The sequence below is a fragment of the Vulpes lagopus genome, chromosome 5 (assembly GCF_018345385.1).
Source record: "Vulpes lagopus strain Blue_001 chromosome 5, ASM1834538v1, whole genome shotgun sequence".
In the NCBI taxonomy this organism is placed as follows: Eukaryota; Metazoa; Chordata; class Mammalia; order Carnivora; family Canidae; genus Vulpes; species Vulpes lagopus.
In genome coordinates, this window is record NC_054828.1 from 72,170,966 (window position 1) to 72,194,336 (window position 23,371).

Sequence of the window (23,371 nt, forward strand, 5' to 3'; positions counted from 1 at the left end):
GTTTGGTGCTCCTGACTCGTTCTGACATACTGGGTTAACCCCAGATCCTGTCTTAGAGTAGAAATATTTGCCTCTGAGAAAGTTCTTTCCTTGCCTTTTCAAAGGCCTGGCCAGTGGGTCTCTGTGGTTGGACCAGTGGTGTGTCTAGGGTGGTGGTAGGAAGTTGGTGTGGGAAAGACAAATGGGGTGGAATACATAATACCTTGAACTCGGAAAGTTCATCTTGGTGGTCATCCACTGACAGCCATGAGTGACTTTTGATTAAAACTGTGAAATGATGATGTCTAAGGTGTTGACAGAGTTTTCTGACAGCAAAGTGTGGGATGGCCTGGGCGATGGGGCAAAGGCCTGTTTCAAAGAAATTATAAACATCCCCAGGTCTGAAGGAAGGCAGTGGTGGTGGTAGTGAAAGTGTTCCGAAGAGAAGTATTATCAGAGAAGTATATTTATGGGATTAAGTTAATGGGAAATTTAGAAGAAAATTATGAAAGATGACTCCCAGGTGTTATTGTTAATGGGTGCTGGGGAAAGAGAACAGATTTCTGTTAGAAGAAGATGAGTCCGGGGCATGTTGAATGTGGTAATAGTGGAACATCTTGAACAGTTACTGGAAATGCAGCTCCAGGCCTGTGCCACTGAGCAGACTGAGACCTTGAGTTCAGTTCAGGACATCAGGTGTTTGCTGAGTGGATAAGGATGAAAGAGGATTGGAGGAGAAAAGAGCAAATGTACCAGGGATGATGGGGAACCCCTTTATAGGGTTTATTTGGTATTTACAAAGGAGAAAGGATGTCATACACAATTTGAACCCAAATAAAAGGGGAGAGTGGGCCACAATTTAACTCCCTGCCACCAGGATAGCTGGCATTAGGCCCATTGTCTCAGTATAGCCTACCCCTCGATATTCATTTTCTTTGCTCAATATTTTTCATTTTTATGAGCTCTTCAAAGCTGTTGAGAAGCAATTTATGTACTCCTCTCAAGAGACTCCACCTCACCTGCTGTTCAGCTCTGGACCAAAGCTAGCAATCTGGTTATGGAGAAGGCAGTTATTGTGGCAGTGATGTCAAAAGATGTGGTGATTTGGAGGAACCTGGGTGGTGCAACTGATTCTTGGCTTCAGCTCAGGTTGTGATCTCAGCATCATGAGATCAAGCCTTGAGTTGGGCTCCACACTCAGTTGCAGTCTGCGTAAGACTTCCTGTCGCTCCCTGCCATGCGTGCTCTCTCTCTAATAAGTAAATCTTAAAAAGAAAGAAAAAAGATGTGGTGATTTCTACTGGCCCTTGTCTAGCTGCTATCCTCTTCCTCTCTCTCCTTTCTTTCCTATTTCTTGCTCAAGAAATTCCCACTGAATGAAAGTATATCATCCATTAGACTTTCATTAGGACACTTATCATCTTTTCAGTCTTCAAAACTCTCCTTTAAAGGCCAAGACTCATGGCAGTGTTACATTAATCTCTTGGCTATCACCCTCACCTTTGGGTCGGGGTTTGGTTGACAGTGTGGTTGGCAGCAAGGCACTGCCAGGTTGAACACAGAACAGTTTCTGGAGCTACTGGGTCTCAGAGGGAAAGAGGCTGAAAGGAGTGAAGAATGGGTGTCAGAGTGAATACCCTGGAGTCAGATCCCTAAATTCAAATCCCACCGTCAGTTTTTACTTACCAAAGGACCCCTGGTAATTTTGAAAAGAAAAGACTTCACTTTCTAAGTCTCAATTCCCTCTTCCATAAAATGTAATAATAGCCCTCATCTTAGGACAATATATAGCTTATATTGAGCGCTTATAACATGCCAGGCACATTTCCAAGTACAAAGCCTATAGGGTATACCTGACACTCTTCCTGTACTCATAGGTTGCTGTGAAGATTAAATGAGATTCTATGAATGAAGAGCCCCCAGTAAATGTTTGCTGTACATGTGAGTAGTTATTTTTGTCAGTGCTTTCCTGGACATTTCATCCCGTGGCTTACTGGATCTCTCCTGCTCCACTTATCAGATCTTGGCCCTGAAATCCCGCTTCTCCAGATCCTTTTTTCCTGATGTCCAGCCAAAGTCCCTGATGGTGTTCACAGGAGAATTAGATAATCAGAGCATTCAGTGGTTTATCTGTGTGAGCCTGCAGGCCTTGTATACCTGCATATTATATCAGGCCAGGGAATTCTATGTGTCAGAAATTTAACTTCACTTGAACCCCCCTCTCTGTTTTATAGGTGAAGTCTTCTTTTTCTGTCTTTTTCTATCTGTGTATTCTTGTTGAATAGTCTTCTCAATTAGAAAGCAACTCTATTCCTCCCATTGGTGCCTCTTAAGACTCCCTCTGTGAAGTTGGCTCTTCCTTTCCTACTGGGATGGAATCTCTAATAGCATATGCTAGACTTTGAGGATAATGCTTAGACAACAAGCTCTCTGGTCACTTCTATTTATTCTAAACAATCTTATTTCAGTAACCAGAAGGTATATTTCCCTGAACATTGGATTTCCTTCTCTTTTCCTCTTGGGACGAGAAAGGAGAGCATTTCCTCTATTTGCTTTTTGGAGTTTCTCCTCTTCCTTCATTCGTCCAACTGCCCCTGGTTTCATGAAAGGGAAGAGACAGAAAAGACAGGAAAGTTCTTACCTGAATGATACTGTTCTGGTGTCCTGATACTTAGGAGCTTTCTGGGTTTGGCAGGTGGTTGAAGCTGATCTTTTCTCTTGTGGGGAGTTTGAATGTGTTCTTCAGGGGACCCTGTCACCCCTCACTGGGGTGCTGAGCACAGTGCTGACTATATATGGTATAGCTCTTACAGTGCTTAGGCATTTGGCAGCTCCCTTTCTGCTTCTCTCTGCTGCAATTACCTCTCCTCCAGGCAGCCCTCTTGGATAGGATTTCACACAGCTCAGAGAGCCAGCTCTCACCCTCTTTTAGGCTGTATGTGGCCCATGGAAAACACTCATAATCCTCCCCCTTTCTTTGTTCAATGACTGTTAGTGATTTTTTAAAAAAATATTTTATTTATTTATTCATGAGAGACACACAGAGAGAGGCAGAGACACAGGCAGAGGGAGAACCAGGCTCCCTATGGGGAGCCTGATGCGGAACTTGATCCCAGGACCCCAGGATCACCTGAGCTGAAGGTAGAGCTCAACCACTGCACCATCCAGGTGCCCTGTTAGTGATGTTTTCCTGATGTTTATGCATTTTTGCTCATTCACTGTGTATGAAGCAAGATAAGTTCTATGACATCTTCATGGACATGGTTCCATATTGATCCAGTTTGAGCTTACTGCAGTAGTTGACACTCTTATGTTCTCTTTTTCATCCCTCTCACCTTGGATTCCTTTAAAACCTGGATAGTGGCCCATTTCTCTGGCCTCATCTACCCTCCTTCATGAGTTCTTCCTCCTCTGCTCAAACCTTTCAACTTTACCTGGCCTCATTCACCTGACATATGGCTGCTGACTTTGTCTACCACTGTTTTCTCTCCAAAGCCCACACTCTTCCATTTTCTCGAGGGCTAAATGTTTCTCCAGGGCTAACATTCACTGGGTGTCCTTTGGCATTGCAAACTGATCTCACAAAATCAGAATTTGTCACCTTCCACATCTTTTCTTATATGATGTCTTTGTGCATTCTAACTCTGCAAGGCGTGTTCCCATATACACCATATATAACACATGCAGGTCAGAAACCCAAGATACCCAACCTCCTGCCTCCCACTCAGCCCTACGCCAAACATGTTAGCAGCATCTGCAATTCTATCTCCCAACCCACAGGCTCATGACCCAGGCTGGTGTTGGGAGCCACAGTGCACACCTCTCTTCTCACATCCCCCCATCATCTTCATGGTAACTGCAGGTGTTTCATTGAACTTGTCATTGCCACAGGTCACTCAAAGCGCCCTAGCTCTAATTCATCCTCCTTAACTAAATTTAGAAGACAAATCCTAATTTTACCATCAAATTGAAGACAAGACCCAAGGGTCTCAAAATTTGGGTCTACAAAATTCTTTCAGATGTTTTATACTTTTGTCATAGATTCTGTAGGTAAACTACTTGTGGTTCCCAAAATGTCCTGGGCTTTTTTGACTCTGTGCTTTTTCTCTGCCAGTCACATCCTCCTTCCTTCCTTTTCTCTCCTCCTACTTCTTTTTTTTTTTTTTAATTAATTTTTATTGGTGTTCAATTTACCAACATACAGAAAAACACCCAGTGCTCATCCCGTCAAGTGTCCACCTCAGTGCCCGTCACCCATTCCCCTCCAACACCCGCCCTCCTCCCCTTCCACCACCCCTAGTTCGTTTCCCCAAGTTAGGAGTCTTTATGTTCTGTCTCCCTTCCTGATATTTCCCAACATTTCTTTTCCCTTCCTTTATATTCCCTTTCACTATTATTCATATTCCCCAAATGAATGAGAACATACACTGTTTTTCCTTCTCCGATTGACTTACTTCACTCAGCATAATACCCTCCAGTTCCATCCAAGTTGAAGCAAATGGTGGGTATTTGTCGTTTCTAATTGCTGAGTACTTCTAGGACATTTTGTCCTGGGCACTATTTATCTGATCCTCCCAGGCTGTTAGTTGAGACCTGAAGAGTGTTGGGGGGCCTTTCCTTCATTTCTGCTGTAATGGGACCTCTCTCACACTACTAAACAGAAGCTCTTCATTGGTGGGCTGAGAATTCACAGTGGGACAATAACCACGAGGGACCTAGAGGGAAGGGGAGTGGCACTGCCTGCTCACACATTTTTTTACCCTTTGTGACTGCCGTCTGTCCACTGCAGTTAGGCACAATCACGGGAACCACCAACGCCACTTCTGCCAGAAATTTAATTCAGAACATGGATCCTGTGCCTCCCTCCTGGAGCTGCTTATCATTGTGTCGGTCCTATCAGATCCACTCCTTATAGTTGGAGGAATATCATCATCTGAAATGCCGGAAGATGAGAGAGATGAAAATGGGGCAGAATCAGGACATAGGATCATGTAAAAAATGCTTTTAAAAAAAGGACTAGGGGATGCCTGAGTGGTTCATCTGAATGTCTGCCTTTAGCTCAGGGCATGATCCCGGGGTCCTGGGATCGAGTCTCACATGAGGCTCCCTGCAGGGAGCCGGCTTCTCCCTCTGCCTGTGTCTCTGCCTCTCTCTGTGTGTCTCTCATGAATAAATAAATAAGATCTTTAAAAAAATTTTTTAAAAAAGGACTAGGAACCTGAGGAAGAGAATATTTGGGAGGGCAAGAAACTATTTATAGATATAGAATTATAGATATAGAATATTTATAGAATGTGTGTTAATTTTCTATTGCTGCATAACAAATCACACAAACAGCAGCTTACTCAATACATGCTTACTATCTCATGGTGTCCTTGGATCTGAGGTATAGGCCGGAGTCCTCTGCTTAGGGTCTCACCAGGCTCTTGGGTTCCTTTCTGGAGCTTGGGTTCTCTTCCAGACTCACTGGGTTGTTGGCTGGATTCAGGTTCTTCCAGATGTAGGACTGAAGTCCTCAGCTGCCAGAAGCTACCTATAGCCCCCTGCCACCTGGCAGTCTCCATTACAGTGCTGCTGAATTTATCAGCCACTGGCTGGTGCCAACCAATGGTAACTGGTAACACTGCTATGGGGAGGGCAGCAAAGCCTGGATTTGTGTGTTTTGGGTGTAAATCCCGGACAATATCAAGCTATCAATGGTTAACAACAGGCTTCCAAAATTTCTGAATATTTAACAGAAAATATGATACTCCTGAGTATCATCTCTAGCAGGCCACTAGACCTAGTCTAGGCCCCCAGGGCTCATGAATCAAGTGCCCTTTATGCCCCCACCCCTTGTCTCATCCTCTCACCTCCTTTATCCTTCAAAAATTTTAAGCAGGGGGAATGAAGTTTCTTTTAGTTTCCTGTTTGCAGTAACAGATTACCATGAACGCAATGGTTTAAAACAACACAATTTTATTATCTTAGAGTTCTAGAAGTCAGAGTCTAAAATTAAGATGTTGGCAGGGCTGTATTCCTTTTGGAGCTTTCAAAGGAAAATCTGTTTCCTTGCATTTTCTAGCTTCAAGAGGATGCCTGAATTCCTTGGCCCATTTCCCCTTGTTCACATCACTCCAATATCTTGCTCTTCTCATTACATCTACTATGACTCACTCTGATCCTCCTTCCTCCTTCTTACGAGGACCCTTGTGAGTACATTGGACTCACCTGGATAATCCAGGATGCTTTCCTTAATCTCCATACCCTTCACTGAATCCCATCTACAAAATCCGTTTTACCCTGTAAGGTAACGTATCCACAAATTCCTGGGATTTATGTGTGGACATCTTTGGAAGATATCATTCAGCCATTCAGTCACAAGGTTATATTCATCCACAAACATACATCATTTAGAGTTCTGGTGGTGGTTCTATTTTCTTATGTCCCCTACAAAGTTTTTTTTTTTTTTTTTAAAGATTTTTATTTATTTATCCATGAGAGACACTGAGAAAGAGAGAGAGAGAGAGAGAGAGAGAGAGAGAGAGAGAGAGAAAGAGAGGCAGAGACACAGGCAGAGGGAGAAGCAGGCTCCACACAGGGAGCCTGACGTGGGACTCGGTCCCGGGTCTCCAGGATCATGCCCTGGGCTGAAAGTGGCGCTAAACCACTGAGCCACCAGGGATGCCCCCCTACAAAGTTTTATGCCTTATATTTGCGTCTCCCTAAATGCATAGAAAGAAAAGGAGCTGTTATATAGCATCACTCACTATGGGCACCCACTTTTTGATGCTTCAGGAAAGTTTTAAAATTACCGTGTTTCTTTTTTTTATTTAAAGATTTTATTTATTTATTCATGAGAGACACAGAGAGAAAGAGAGGCAGAGACACAGGCAGAGGGAGAAGCAGGCCGCATGCAGGGAGCCTGATGTGGGACTCGATCCCAGGTCTCCAGGATCACGCCCTGGGCCGAAGGCAGGCGCTAAATCGCTGAACCACCCGGGTTGCCCCAATTACTGTGTTTCTTTTCTTTTAACCATTCTTGTATTAGAATGAACCCCACAATATCCAACGTGGGGGAGGTGTTTGATCACAATCACAATCATCAAATCCTTTGAGCTCTGAGCTTTCAACCACAAATGCATGCCTTATAACTGTACACAATAGAGGTCACATGCTGTTTTGAAGCTTTTCTGTTCATTTAACATTGTAGCTGAAGGATGGTATAATAATCTAAACATAATTCAAGGGGAATACTTACTTTCCACTTCCCTGAGGGTTCTGTTGACCCTACAGCTCCTCAGTTGTCCCATCAATCCACCGCCAAAGCTCCCTACCTCCTCTCCCTGGAGCAGACTTCCTCTGGGAAGAAGGCTGAGGAGCTGAGGGTAGAGCCCATTTTTGGGGCTAATCAGTTGCATTTGGATACTGAAAGGTGAGTATTTCCAAGGGGAAGGAATTCCTCCCCCTTTTCTTGTGCCCTGTTTTCTTGCATAAGCCATTACTCCCTTTCCTATAACTCCTGTCATTCCCCAACTTCCCAAACCCTGTCTATATCTATGATGGTCTGGGTATTAACTGAACGAAAGTCAAGATTCCTCAGGGATAATATTTTTAATGGATCACACAGAGAGGCAGGGGCATGACTCCAGTGGGACAGGGGAAGGGGCCGCAGAGCCAGGGGTTGGTTCCAGGAAGCATCGACCTAGCCATGAGAGATGGAGCAGGGAGGCGTAGGGAAGGTAGGTGGCTTCAACAACTACTCTGTGGCATGTAGAAAATGAGAGTGTCTTCTCATGTGAATTTTAAGATCATTTAGGAGAATTCTGTTTTCCTTTGTGAAACCTAAAGAAAAGCTAATGTTTTCTTTCTTTTGTGGGATTCTTCTTCAGCTTCCAGAGGTAGAAGTTCTCATGGTGAGACCAACGGCATTGTGAAGGGAGGGTGCTGTGGTGGAAGAATGACCCACTGTAGATGATGGTAGCCAGAGAAGCACACACCTGTCCAAGCTCCAAGGAATGCCCTGAGAACATCACATCCAGCCAACGTCTGCTGTCTGGGGTAGATGGGAAAAGCTGGTAGATAAACCGTGGTTTTCATGATTCACCTTGAATTTGGAGAAGTAGCCTCTTCTGGGACCATATATGGTTTCGTGTTATTAGGTGAAAATAGAATCTACAGTGAGAAGAAAGAGAATCCATCTGCTTCATGACCAGGTTGAGGAGGGTGGCTTCAGATGAGTCACTTCTGCTTTGACAGGTATTCTTGGCAAGGGGGAGGCTGCACAGGATAACACTTCTGCTGGTTAGGGGGTGGTCAGGCCCCTTGGGAGGGCAGGGCACAGGGACTTGGGAAGGGTAGGGCACAGGGACTTGGGGAGGGTAGGGCACAGGGACGCGGGGAGGACAGAGCTCAGTGACCTGGGGAGGGGGCTGGCAAGGGATTTTGCATTGTTGTTGCTGAAAAGACATCTTTCTTAGTTGAAGAGAATCTGTAAGAAAGAGGAAATACTTTTTTTTGTTGTTGTGTTCATTTTCTTTTTTTGTTGGTACCGCCTCAAATTACCACAATCCTATTCTCAGGGACAACCTTCCTGTCAAAGTTTCTGGAACATTTATCAAGTCACAGGACCAAGCATGGGTAGCAGCTTCCAAATAAGAAAATACTTTAGGACTATAGGACTCCTGGTCTATGGCACTGGAAGTCTAGTGCCTAATTTAGGGGAAGGGGCCAGCAGGTCTAGCATCAACAATATAACCAAGTGTGAAATCAAGAAACTGGGAACATAGGTCAGATAGACTTGGCTGTTGACCCCTTGTTGCCAACTTAGACTAGCTGTGTGAGGAGGAATAAACCAACTACCTTTGTTTTTCCTCTCCAGGGCTCCTTCTGGTCACAGTCTTGGACAAGGTCAAGGGTCTGACCTAAGGATAGGCTCCTTTCTATGGCCCGTACCTAACCCTTTATCTCTTCCATATTATTTTGTTCTGAGCATCCTGTCCTGCTTAGCTCACTCAGTGATGATGTTTGAGGGGTGTATTATAGCCTCCCCTGCCCCCCGACTTCATTGTCCAAAGCCAGCAAGCTGTAAGCAAGAGCCATCTTGCAGTTTAACATCCAAATCCTGGAATATAAGAATATTAGCATACAATCTTAGTTTAGTTTAGTTTAGTTTTAACTTAAGGGTTTCACCCAAGCCTACTTTCTTACTTAGCCTGTAATTTTACCCAAACTAAGGAAAATGAAGGAGTGCTAGATTGAAAATTGGGATGTCCACTGTCTAGTTTGTCCTGACTTTCCACATCCTTCCTCTAGGACTTTGGGAAGGACATTTAACATTTATAGCATGCATTTTTCTCACTGAATAATGTTATATTACAATGAATGGTGTCCAAATTTCTCAAAGAAAATCATTCTATATATTCTGTTTGTGAATCCACATGTCTATCCAATAACTCACCCATCCTTATCAATACTAACTTCCATTTCCCATCACACCCACTGAGAAATCCAAGTCAGGGTCCACATTCAGCATCCACTGCGGCCCCGAGAAGGCCTGGGGAGGTACGAGGTGCCTCCCCGGGTGGCTGAGCCACTTCACTCACCTGCCTCTCCAAGTGCACCTGTCCTGCAAGGATAGATCCAAATTGGCTGAGGAGGGTCCAGCCCTAGCCCTTTTATTGTAGTGTCAGCCCTGCCTGGGAGAACACCTGCGATTCCTCCTAACTTCCTGGTTCTAGGTGTAGCTCTTCAGTTCCTAGAAACAATTGTCAAACTCCTTCTCTATCTTCCTGGTGATTAATGACATATCCTTCTCCTTAGGAAGGATAGCCTAGGATGAGTCAGTTCCGTGGCCACCCCCTCAGGCTCCAGCAGGGCAGTTTGTTTGAATGTGGAAACCCGCAGTGAAGGGTCATGAGAGGGGTGGACTCTTTTTTTTTTTTTTTTAATTTACGTATGATAGTCACACACACACACACACACACACACACACACACACACACATAGAGGCAGAGACACAGGCAGAGGGAGAAGCGGGCTCCATGCACCGGGAGCCCGACGTGGGATTCGATCCCGAGTCTCCAGGATTGCGCCCTGGGCCAAAGGCAGGCGCTAAACCGCTGCGCCACCCAGGGATCCCGAGGGGTGGACTCTTTGAAGCTGAGCTGTACTATCCAATTTCTTTCAGCCCTCCATCCCCCATGCTTGTTTTGTGTGACCAAGATTCCCTATTTTTTATTTGTAAAAAATTTTAATCAGTATATTTGACATACGTTATATTAGTTTCAGGTGTACAACATAATGATTCAATTTTATACATTACAATTTTATACAATTTTATACATTACACAATGCTCACCAGGGAAAGTGTAGTCACTGTCTGTCACTACATACACTTATTATGATATTGACTATATCCCCTACGCTATACTTTCCATCCCCATGACTTGTTTATTGTATACTTGGAAGTTTGTAGGTCTTCGTCTCCTTCATCTATTTTGGCCATCCCCTCTGGTAACCACAAATTTGTTCTCTGTTTTTATGAGTTCCTTTCCCTTTTTAGTTGTTGTTTGTCCATTTGTTTTGTTTTTTAAGATTCTACATATAAGTGAAATCATATGGTTTTTGCATTTCTTTGTCTGACTTATTTCACTTAGCATAATGCCCTCTAGGTTCATCCATGCTTTCCCCAAATGGCAAGATCTCATCCTTTCTGATGGCTGAGTAATATCCCATTGTGTATATATACCATATCTTCTTTATTCATTCCAAAGTTCCCTTTAAGTCTTGTGCCAAACATCTTCCTCTCTGCTTTTTATTTTGGGTAGATGTATTATTCAGGAGTTTCTAGAGAAACAGAAACAATAAGATGTGCATATATATATATCTTTTAAAGACATTGGCTTGTGTGACTGTGAAGTCTTGGCAAGTTCAAAATGCGCAGGCAGGGTGGAGATGTAGGGAAGAGTTTGTACTTCAAGTTCAAAAACAGTTTGCTAACAGAATCCCCTTGGGGGGAGGTCAGTCTTTTTTCTATGAGGCCCACCTACATTATGTAGACTGATCAGTTTTACTCAAAGACTATCGAGTTAAATATTAATCCTATCTTAAAAACTATATGCCTAGAAGCATATAGAATAATGTTTAACAAAATATCTGGGTACCGTGGCCCAGCCAAATAGACAGAAAAATTAATCACAGCAGTTAAAATCAGATAATCCTTAATCCCACTAGCAGCTTGAAAAACACGCACACACACTCATAAACTCGGGGATGTACACATGCAAATACACACTCAAATGCACATGCACACATGTTTATATATGAGCATGCAGGCACACTACACATATACAACACACACACACTATAAATTCCAGGGCAAAGCCTAATGTGATAGAAGGTGGGAGTCAAAGATTCCTGAATAGAATTTATGATTTTGGTGAGTGACTTAGGGTTTACTTCCCTTTCTCTTGAAATACCTGATAGCTCTGCTCTCGACTAGCAGGTATGTACACAAAACCATTTGCTGCTCACTGGGTTCCTCACCAGCACGTTTGCCTCTGTGTCCAGAGAAGTTAATTAGAGAGAACCCTCACTGCCTATCTCCTGGTCTTCTATAATAGGACCCGAGGAGCAAAATCAGTCGCAGAATTAAAGTGAAATAAGTCAGAGAAAGACAATTATCATATGATTTCACTCATATGTGGAAATTAAGAAATAAAACAGAGGATCATAGAGGAAGGGAAGGAAAAATAAAACAAGATGAAAGCAGAGAGGGGGACAAACCATAAGAGCCTCTTAATCATAGGAAACAAATGGAGGGTTGCTGGAGAGGAGGTGAGGGATTATGGGGCAGTAAGAGGGCACTTGATGTAATGAGCTCTGGATGTTATATACAACTGATGAATCATTGAACTCTACCTCTGAAACTAATACACTATATGTTAATTAATTAAATTTAAATAAAATTTAAACATCATATTAAAAAATAAAGCATAGAACACTCCTTAGTGACATAAAAATCCTTCAGGTTTTCATACTGCCCACTAACAAAGCCCTCACTGCTGGCGCACAGCTGTTTAACATTACTCTACATCACTTCCCCACCAGGTAAGAAAGTAGCTCCTCCTTCAGCCCCTGAGCCAGTTAAGAACAAACCCAGTCATATGTGGAGCTGTCATTCCCACTGGCTTTCTTGAAACTGAAACCCAAATGGAGAGACTCAGACTGCAGTTTAGAAGGGTACGTGTCATTACGTTACTTTAAGGGTGAATAGAAACCTGCAGAGACCATGTGTAAGGTTCTAGTGGAGGAAGTTGGGCTCAAAGTAATCTGTGTGCGGGATACACATACATAACCACCCCCTTTTCTCCTTAATAAATATTTGAGGAATTAATAAATATTTGCAGACCAGACCATCTCTTGATTTACTCTTGGCCAGATTGAAATGGTAAAAACTAACATTGGTCCTCTCTTCAAGATTTAATATTGCCGAGGCCTGGAACAGGCCACCACAAGAAGGAGACGTGGGGGTTTTCTGGAGTGTAGCCCCCAGATTTTGCCATCTGCACTCACACTGGGCCCATGGTGTGAGATAGATATTCAGGCCCAAGATGGAACTGCTTTTGCGGGCCGGGCCACACCAACACACAGAAACTGATAATCTTTGTGTCCCTGTCAGTGTTCTGCTAGACCAGAAAGAGCATCTCCAGTCAGCCAACCTCCAAATGCCACGTCAACTCTGGGCTCTATACTGATTTCCTTGTCCCACTTTCATTTTCTATTTTTCTCTTCCTTGTTCCTTATGCTTTATCCTGTAAAAATCTTCCTGTCCTCTGCCCTATTTTGCAATTCCCTGGACCCTTGGGAGCAGAGACTGCCTATTTGATGAATGATTAAAGCTTGTGTATATCACCTAATTTGCCTTTAATCACTTTTAGCAACATGTATCTATTTTGACTCTTCCCTGAAATTGCTGTATAATCAACAAGCATCCACTGATGACTACTGTGAGCTGGGTTAGGGTCTCACATTGGCACATGAAGAAGAGCAGGAGATTCCATGGATATATACCAAAGAGAGATATTCCTGTGCCTTTCAAGTGTTTGAAGTGGCCAATCTCTGTGATACCTCCAGACAAGAAAGTTTGCCTTTTCATTTATAATTTAGGTGGTGATAGTGTTGGGGGTGGGGGTGGGGTTGAGTTCCAGGAAATTGCCTTATTCTTTTCTTCCACAATAGTTCTTACCCAAGGTGAGGGAGCTAATTTGCTGATTATTCCAGCTGTTTGGGTTCTCTGTACTAAACAGTCATTCAGGCACTTGGGGAATAACCCCAGGACTGGTTTTGGTACCACTGACTTGATTCCTGGGTAAGTGCAGGTCAAAATTCCAATTATCACTTGCTTCTGAAATTAGCTTTGATAGAGATCAGACAGCTGTACTGAAGCAGTAAAACTGTTGGCTTCTTCGTCTACCCACCTTGCACTCTGCTTCACAGTGATGTTCACTATCCAGTTCTAAGAGCAGTCAAGTGAAAAAGAAAAAAAAAGAGGCAACTGGTAGATACTTGTTAGAGGAAGTTATAGATAAAATTCTGATGGAATTGGGGGAATAATAATTGAGTTAGTTTCTATCGGTTGTTCCCTTTGTGTTGAATGCCCTTCCCTTCCTTCTCTGACCATCAACTTTTATTATCTAACTTGTTCGAGATCCTCCTTGAAGTCTGCATCCTCCCACCCCCTCCCTGTCGGTCTCATGCATGCTCAGCACCCCTGTTTGACTTTCTGGACTGAGTACTATATAATGGTCAGTTCACAGGTCTGTCCCCACCTCACCCTCCTCAACCTGGAAGATTGGTGACTTCTCTGAGAGATCCTGGGCTATTTTCTTTCTTTCTTTCTCTCTTTCTCTCTCTTTCTTTCTTTCTTTCTTTCTTTCTTTCTTTCTTTCTTTCTTTCTTTCTTTCTTTCCTTTCTTAAGATTTTATTTATTTATTTATTCATGAGAGATGCAGGGAGAGGCAGAGACACAGGCAGAGGGAGAAGCAGGCTCCATGCAGGAAGCCTGACGTGGGACTCGATTCCGGGTCTCCAGGATCAGGCCCTGGGCTGAAGGCGGCGCTAAACCGCTGAGCCACCCGGGCTGCCCTGGGCTATTTTCTTTTCTTTTTTTTTTAATTTTAATTTTTATTTATTTATTAGCCAGAGAGAGAGAGAGAGAGAGAGAGAGAGAGAGAGAGAGACAGAGAGGCAGAGACACAGGCAGAGGGAGAAGCAGGCTCCATGCACCGGGAGCCCGACGTGGGACTCGATCCCGGGTCTCCAGGATCGCGCCTGGGCTATTTTCATTTGTATCTCCAACACATAATTCAGGGCGCTTAGTAAATTGTTGTCATTTGATTGGACAAGACACCATTTAACGGTGAATTTGACAAATGAGAATAATGAAATGCTCAGACGATACACATGTTACTTCATGAAATCAGAGGAGACAGAGTAATGACAGGAAGTTCTCTGAACTCTTCATTGCCACATTGGACTTCCTGGATTCTATGTCTTTCTCAGGCTTGGACATCCCAGAGGCCAGGCTGAAGGCATTGTTGGGTTGACAGCCACCTGCAGGAGAAGCCCCAGGCAGGGCTGGTTCACATTTCAGAGTCCCCACTTAGAGCTGAAGCTCCTACCTCCTGAGGCCACAGCGCCCTCCCCTGCCCACCACTCCGGCATGCTTTTCCTAGGGAGGGGGCACTTGGGAGGGAGGCAGCTGGTCCTCCTGTGGGATGATGAGAGGAGTCTCTGTGGACCAGAGCACTGTTTCTAATTTAGCAGCACCCCTTCCTCACACTTCAGTGGCCCATTACTGTCCCCAGGATCTTTTAAGGATATCCCCTAAGGATCTACTCATCTACCTAGGTCACTCCTCCCTGGTGGGAACATTTTCCCCTTCCTCATGCCCAGGAAGAGGACAGAGTCAGGAATGTTCAGAGACATCACTTTTATAGGAGGGAACATCAAGGAATCCGAGAAGGGCCAGGGGCAGAGTGCAGGCTGAGCTATCTTAAGAGGAGAGGAAGTGATTAATAGGAAATATGAAATCGTTTTGGCTGAGGGTGAAGAATTAAAAGGTGAGGAAATTCTGAAGAATTTTACATTGTTTAGATAGTTTTACTTTCTTGGCTACAGGCTATTTTTAATCATCTTGGTTACTCAAGTTCCCCAGAATGGTGAAAACCAGGGGTGCAGAGAGCTAAGCAAAGATAGTTAATTCACAGTTTGAATCATCTTCAGGAGCCGACAGAGGCAGCTGTGATAGCAGAGGCAGCAGCCAAGAGAATTGACAGGTGCTGCCCATAGCAGACTGGAAATAGAGAATAGTGTTCAGGAAGGATGCCTAAACCATGGCCCCTTGGCCAATTCTTGCTGTTTCTTGGAGGAGGTGGTGGGAGGGCACTGTTGATAGATCCGTGGTCTGTGAATATATGTTTCTCCTTGAGTAGATGAAAATCACTCCTGTGCTGGTTGATGTGTTCTGTCAGTGCCAGAAGAAAAGAATTGGGGAAGAGCAGGGGGCAACTAAATGCCCAGCTCTTTGAGGGCAGGGAGCCTCTGAGGAGTCACTTCTGCCTTGGTGGTTTCCTATTAGCATGGTGGGGGTGCACTTCTGCCAGCTGAGGATGGGGAGTAGGGTTCAGGGACCTGAAAGGCGGCTGGCAGGGAACTGTGCATTGTGGTTGCTGCTGCAGGATATCTTTCCTGGACTGATGATAACGTGCAAAAGATAGATAAACTTCTGATCTGTAGCAGCAACAGTAGAGGAAGTGAGTATTCACATGGGGTAAGTACTCTTTCCTTCATGCATTTCCTCATCCTTAGGGACTCAGGTCTCTCCAACCTTCTCACAAACAACTATGACTCCCGGCCCACTCTGGCCTCCACACAGTGAGCTCTCAATCAAGGGGCATCCTCTGGGACTACACCAGGATGCCTGTGTCTTCCCACATCTACCCTAGGACCAGTTCTGCATTCTGCCCTCTAAGAGGATCATGGTCTCATTGCAATGACTAAGAGAGAAGGCAACAAATTTGAGGAGAACAAAGTAGTGCCTGTTAAGAAATGGAAAAATTGAGTTGAGAATTTTTAGTTTCAGAAAGCAAAGATTTAGAGGAGCATAAAATTACACGAGAGACATGGCTGTCTCTCTTGAAGAATGCTCCCAAATTTTCCAGAGAGTGGGAGCAAAGTGAATGGGAGTTAAGTGGTAGGAATTGAAGATGAAGTCCCTAACACGCTATTCTTACCTCAACTTAGCATCTCCTCTTAAGTAAATGAGCTATCTGACTGAGCAAATATTCAATTAAGGGACAAATCATCATTTAGAAGCCTATTGATAGAGAATATGTAATTCGTTTGGAGGCAGAACTGGATGAATTTTAAGATGTCATATACATTTTCCTTTCTTTTCATTTGTGCCAGTTCTGAAGATATTTTGTCTTTTCCATTAGACTTACTTGGCTATTTCTCTTCTCCATAAGTACTATCTTTGGTTACTTTAAAATCTTGTCTCTAAACAAAACAAAACAAAACAAAACAAAAACAAAAACAAAAAAAACAAAACAAAACAAAAAACAAAAAAAGGGAGCACCTGGGTGATTCAGTGATTGAGCGGCTGCTTTTGGCTCAGGTTGTGATCCCAGGGTCCTGGGATCTAGTCCCACATTGGGCTCCCTGCAAGGAATCTGTTTCTCTCTATGCCTATGTCTCTGCTTCTCTCTCTGTGTCTTTCATGAAGAAATAAATAAAAATGAATAAATAAAATCTTATCTCTCCTTCTGCAGGAAAGTTAATACTTTCTTTTCTTTTTTTAAATTGTAATAAAATTAAAGAGTCAAAATTGAACATCAGAAATACCACTCAATAAAAACCATAGGCTTTTGTTACCCTAGTCTGAATGCAAGCTTCAGATAGTTGTGAAGGAAGAGCAAAGCATGGGGAACCAAGCAAGTTACGCTGTAGCCCAGGTTCACAGAATGACATCTGTGATCTGGGGCTAGGGTTCCCTTGTCTACAATATCATCTCATTGACGGGAGCCCAGTGCTCAGGGGCACCCAGGCCCATGTATCAAGGGACTCCAGTGTCCATGCGGTATTCACAGACCTGCAGAGATATTGTTGCTCTAAGCTCTGGGTGGGTCTTCTGCTTGGCAGCTGCTTGATGCCACTAGCTCTGGATGGAGGTGAGGGAGTGAAGGGGGAATGGAGACAGGCACATTTTGCTCAGCTGTACCCAAGGCCTGGGATGACCTGGGGTCTACAAAGAGATGAGCATCAGGACTAGCTGAGTCCCTTGTGCCCAGGAGACAGACCTACAGGGAATGCAGGGCTGAGATGTAGGATCTTTCTCATCCCCCAGCACAACCCCATTATTTCTTTCAGGTACATAACATGAAACTACTATCAAACCTTAACGTATACCATTCTAGCTCTGAGCTTTAGGATCAAATGAATATCAGATGGTTCAGTTAAAGTTATTGAGCATCTACCAGAGGCCTGACACAGTGTGTGTGTGTGTGTGTGTGTGTGTGTGTGTGTGTGTGTGTTGGGGGGCAGTTGTAGAGGGGTGGTGTGGAGATGCAGAGATCATCCCCAGGGGAACCTCACTGTCTAGGTGAAGATGGGGTAGGGCTATAGACACTCAGGCACAGAGTTAAAGTACAGGGATTTCAGCTGGAAATTTGAGCGACATGCTGTGAAAGCCTAGTTGTTTTTTTTTTAATTTATGCCACAGAGAGGGATTTATTCTTCCATGAAATAAGACTATAGCACTCTGAACTATTTAGAGCTGCACTGCCATCCAAGATTTATGTTAAGATTTTTCTCTTCACTCAAAAACAAGACTCCAAGAAAAAAAAATCCTTCAGGGAAAAAAGTTGAAAGCCCTCCAAAATTATTTTGTTTACATCTGGAAATAAAGGCAGATGTTACCACTTTACACTGACAGGTGCCACACTATGGGCTCATCCACACAGGCTCCTCCTCACAGAAGCCCTTCTGACACCCCCCCTCCCAGTGTCACCTCCAGGGATAATATAGAGGGGATTCTGTCTCTTTCTAAAACTTTCCTATGCGTTCACCCTTCCATAGCAGTTTATCCAATCTTCCATTCTCCAGCTGTCTTCATAGATGGATTCTGCATCCTTCTCTTCACCAGGAAGGCTCCTGGGACCATCAAGGGGCCAGGAAAGGTTTCTTATGCCTAATCTCTCAAAATAAAAAAAATGGAAAGCACAGCCTAGTCTGTATCTTGTGCTCCTAACCTAAGTAGAGCCCAGAGGTCTCTGATCTTTCAATGCCACCAGTTCCCAGGAGGTGAAATCCCTCAGTGGTTTGGGCAGAGCAGTGAATGAATAGAGGTTCTTACCGACCCAGACAATAGTTTTAGCTTAAAGTCATTTAAGCTAAAACTTAGCATAAATAAATAAGTAAATAAATAAATAAACTTAAATAAAACTTAGCAGGGAGAATTTTCTCCCTGCTAATCTTTAAAAAATAGACTCTAAGCTTTGAAGTTTTTAAGAAAATATCTACTATACATCTACAAAGCAGAGACAACTTGAGAGTCATCTTCTACTCTATCTTCTCCACCTCCCATGTTTGTATATCCCCCAGCAACCCTCGGCTCTATGATGTTTGGCCTTGTTAGGGGAATCTAATGGTCCGTACAGCACATACCTGTCCCTACCACCCCAGCAGACCACTGAGGAGCTTCTCTAGAGAGATACAATTTCCTCTTCTCTTTATCTCCAAGTTTTATCAGTCTCAGACACTTTCTTATTGCTAATCACTGACTGTTGAAAGTACAGAACTCGATTTAGGTGAGTGGTTAAACGACAGATATAAGTGCTTCCATTATCCCCAGTAAGCTGAAGCTGAAACCCCAGAAGAACTTCATGGGTCCTCCCATACCTGTATTATTAGATTGGCTCAGGCTCAGGGACCCTGCCCCATAGTGACTCACTAGACCAGCGGTTATCAAGGTGGATGGATATGTTGGGGGTTCTCAAGATGCTTCAATGGGGCCTATGAGTCAAAATATTGTCAAAATGATATTAAGATGTTATTTCACACCCATTTCCACGAATCTACACTAGAAATGACTGCAGAGACTATATGGCATTTGGTGACATCATCACTATGACAGCTAGTACTCTGCCTACTTGTTCATAAAGTGTTTTAAAAGTTTTTTAGCTTTAATTTTTCATACAAGAAATAGGAATAGAAAAAAATTCATAAGAACAAAAGCTCTTTGAATTCTTCAATGATTTTAAAGGTAAACATCCTTTCCAACACCAATTTGGTGGAGAACCACTGCAATGGATAAGCCTCTCTGGGCACATCTCCTGCATGCTGCATGAGCCAGGATGGCAATTCTGGCCCCAGGACCTTGAAGAACCCATCTCAGCCCAGCCTGCAGCCCTGACACCAGTTGGTGGCTCGATTGCCAGCACTTTACACCTCCTCTGTGTGGCAAGTCCTTCCCAAGAAATGATAGGTGCTGGATGCAGATGTGAGCTTGGGAGACAGCTGGTGCTTTGAGACACTGAGGATGGGTGGCCAGAAAGGAAAAGGAGAACTGCTGGCTTGTGCTGGATCTCCATCCCCTCTCCAGGAGTCCCAGATCACTCCCAAGATCCTACCAATCATTTCCTGCTCAGTGTCTCCTTCCCATTTAGACCCTTACTTGTCCCTCTGTGGCTTTCTCTTAGCCCCAGCAAGGAAGCAGAGACGTGGTTAATCAGAGATAAAAAAAAGATCTTTTATTGAGAAGGAGGGAGGAAGGAACGTTGTAGGGTCTGGATTACTTTAGTCGGCAGAAAGGGGTGTGAGTTAGGGTTAGAGGAGCTTTGTTAGGGGTTGTGGAAGTCATTAGGAAGGAAATAAAAATATAACTCATTTCCTTTACTGAGAAGTGTAGAGGTGTGCTCTGAAGAGCTCTGGAAAAATTTTGGTTGATTTATTTTTTATTTTTATTTTTAAAAAATGTTTTATTTATTTATTCATGAGAGACACAGACAGAGGCAGAGACACAGGCAGAGGGAGAAGCAGGCTCCATGCAGGGAGCCGGACTCGGAACTCGATCCCAGGTCTCCAGGATCACGCCCTGGGCTGAAGGCGGCGCTAAACCGCTGAGCCACCCGGGCTGCCCAATTTTGGTTGATTTAAGCAGTTTACTTGCTTTAATTTTTCCACCATGTTTGCTCCTGGAAGCCTTCATCATGTTGAATCACAGAGGCAGATTGATCCTCAAGGAAATCCATATCCTGTAGTGACCTCATATCGCCAACAGGAGGCAGTGTGGCAGAGCAGCCAGTTGCAGGACCACAGCAGTCAGGGAGAAGGGCAGAACAGGTCAGGACTCTGGAAAAGTTTGAGAACTTCTGTCTACACCTCGTAGTCTCCTGCACCTTGGAAAAAGTTGCTGATTTGGGGAGCAAACCCATAAACTATAATATCTTTTTTCTTGAGTCTGAAGAGAATAGCATCTTCTAAGTATTGTGTATTCCTTGTTGCTGAAAGTGAGGGGATGGAGTGGGGGCGGGAGGGATGGTATCTTCATGGTCAAGCCAGGGAGGGTGGCTTCAAAGATGTCACTTCTGCTTTTTCAGGTATTCCTGGTGGCGGGGAGGACACTTAACAGGAGAACACTTTTTTTTTTTTTTTCAGGAGAACACTTTGGGTGGAGGGTGGAGGACATGCTTCAGGAAACTTTAAGGGGCAGGGCTCAGGGATCTGAAGAGGGCAGGGCTTAGGGACCTGGGGAGGGTGCTGCTAGAGGACTTTACATTATTGCTGCTACTGATAGGACATTTTCCTTAGGTTGAAGATGAACAGAAACAAAGAAGCAAGGCCCTTTAGAATGAGACCATATCAGTAGAGGAGATTATTCCCAAATTAAGACATACCCTCTCTTGTCACTCCTTTCTTTAATATCAATGTTATGAAACCATGTTTCATTCCCTCCCAAGAACACCCACTCCACAGGCACCTCCATGGACCACAGCAGCCAACAAAGAGAATTTTCTTAGAGGCTTCCCTGCAGTTGCCCAGTATTTGCCCTGTCCACCCCATCAGGAGAATTGTTGCCTAGCTGGTGCTTTGTGCTTTGAATAGCACATATTCACTCTGAATTGAGTCCAGGGAAAGAAAAGATTTGGAAAGTATCAGGAAAATGTTCCTGAAAATACAAGGTAAATTGTCTTTAGAATAGTCAGTTTTAAGAAAAGCAGGTTCAGAGAGAGCAGAGCACCGGATAATGTTTTTTAAAGACCTGTTGAAACAGTCTAATGTGGAGATAATGGACTGCATTTCTTCCAGATACCATTAAACATTTCCTTTCACTGGGATAGTGCCCCTATTTGATGCCGAGCCATTTCTTCCCCTTACTCTGCCCTCTTCAGCAACTTCCCTAGTCCTTCTGTGTCATTCCTGATTACTTTACGTGATCACTGTTTCTTCAAGGATAAAGAACATCCCTTGGAATCAATGGTCTTAAAATTAGACTCCAGAGCAAAGCCAGAGTGAGGAGGAGACCCTAGTCAGGCCCCAGGAGGAGACCCCAGCTCAGATACTCACTAGATGGCCAATTGTGCTCTGAAAGGCTCAGAAGCTTGGCCATGAAACAGGAGAAATAGTCAGGGTAGAGCATAAGGAAGAACAAAGACTAGGGATTATGAAAGCTAAATTCTGGCCTCAGCTCTATAAGCATCATTTGGTTGACCTGGAGCTTTCTTTAATCTATACCTTTAATTTCATTTATCTCAATTTATCTTATATTTTAGAACAGTAGTTGGCAAACTTTTCCTGTAAAGGGCCAGATAGTAAATATTTTAGGCTTGTCAGCCCAGACAGTCTCTGTCACAACTCCATCAACTCTTCCATTGTTGTGTAAAAGAAGGCATAGACAACATATAAACAGATGCACACACCTGTGTTCCAAGAAAGGTTATTTGCAGAGATGGGCAGTGGCTGCATTTCCCTACAGATCTTAGTTTATTGACTCTTGATGTGGGTTCCTGACTTTCTGCATCTCCATCTCACTTCTATGGCTCACTGTATTCTCCACCTGGTCCTTATTTTCTGCTCCTATTGGTATTTCTGATCATCTGTCTTTCTTTGTCCATATTCCTCAAACCATAACCTTACACATACTTCTCATTTCCTCTAGTGGGAACCCATCATGGCCCCTTTGAGAACTTCCTCTCCCATAGAACAGAGGCCGTCCCCCCACCCAAACTCACCTGCCTTTCGAGGCTGTTATAGGCCTCATGGATTCGAGTGCATGAAGAAGCCTAGAGTAGGGTCCTTTTATCCTGGGCTCAGCCTGGGCAAGAGGAAACTGAAGGTGTTTTCCTACCATTTCCTGGTGTTCCAATGTCTCAATCAATTCTTAAAGACACTTGCCAAACTCCCTTTTTGCATGCAAAACTCTAGTTTGGCAGCTTTTGGGTGAGTAACATTTCTATTTCCTTTGGAAGGATTTAGTGTGAGTATGTGATGGGTGGCATAGAGGGATATATGGCCAGATGTGTTTTCTTCAAGTGTACCTTGCCCTCCAGTGAAGTTTGGGTAGATATGAAGAAGGACAAGGAAAGAAGTCCCTGGGCTGGCATGCCCAGAGATAGGGTCATTTCTAGGAATACCAGGGCTAGTTCTTAATGTACTTTGCATTCCTCTGAGTATCTCCTCTCCACATCCCATATAGAATAAATTAAGTTACCATCCACACCATCCACACCCCCTCTAGCACTCATGTCTGAGGTCAAATGAAGTTAAAGCATTTACCCAATAACCATTGAGCACCTGCTGGGGCCAAGTCTGTGAGTAGGGGAGGATAAAGACTAAGGCTCAGCCCAGGCCCAAGAAAAACTCATAGTCTAGTAGGAGACATATGTGGACATTCATAGTGAAAGGACTCTGCAACAAGACAGACATCTGGTTAGTGCACTATCCGTTTATCAACTGGAAGGTTAAATGGAAGAGGATTCTCCAGTACAGGGGAGTCTTTCCCCTCTGAAATTGTCCTGAGTACTGGAGCTTGGCTTAACTCTCCTCCTTCAGTGTCACACCATACTGCTCTTAGCTCCAGGCATGAAGCAATATTGCACTCTCCTCTCTTTAGGACTGACTGACACACAAGGATCTTACACGGTACTCCATATTTCCAAGCAATAAAATGTGAACTTCCCCACTGGTCACTGATTATGAGGCTCTTTCATTTTTGGGCTCCTTTTGTGACCAGGCCAATGATCTCAGAGTCCTAGGCACCACCTCTTCCCGCCTGTAACTCAGGATTTATATGATCTAAGAAAGTCTACATACTGTGGGCAGAACAAAGGATACTTTAAGTACCTTAAA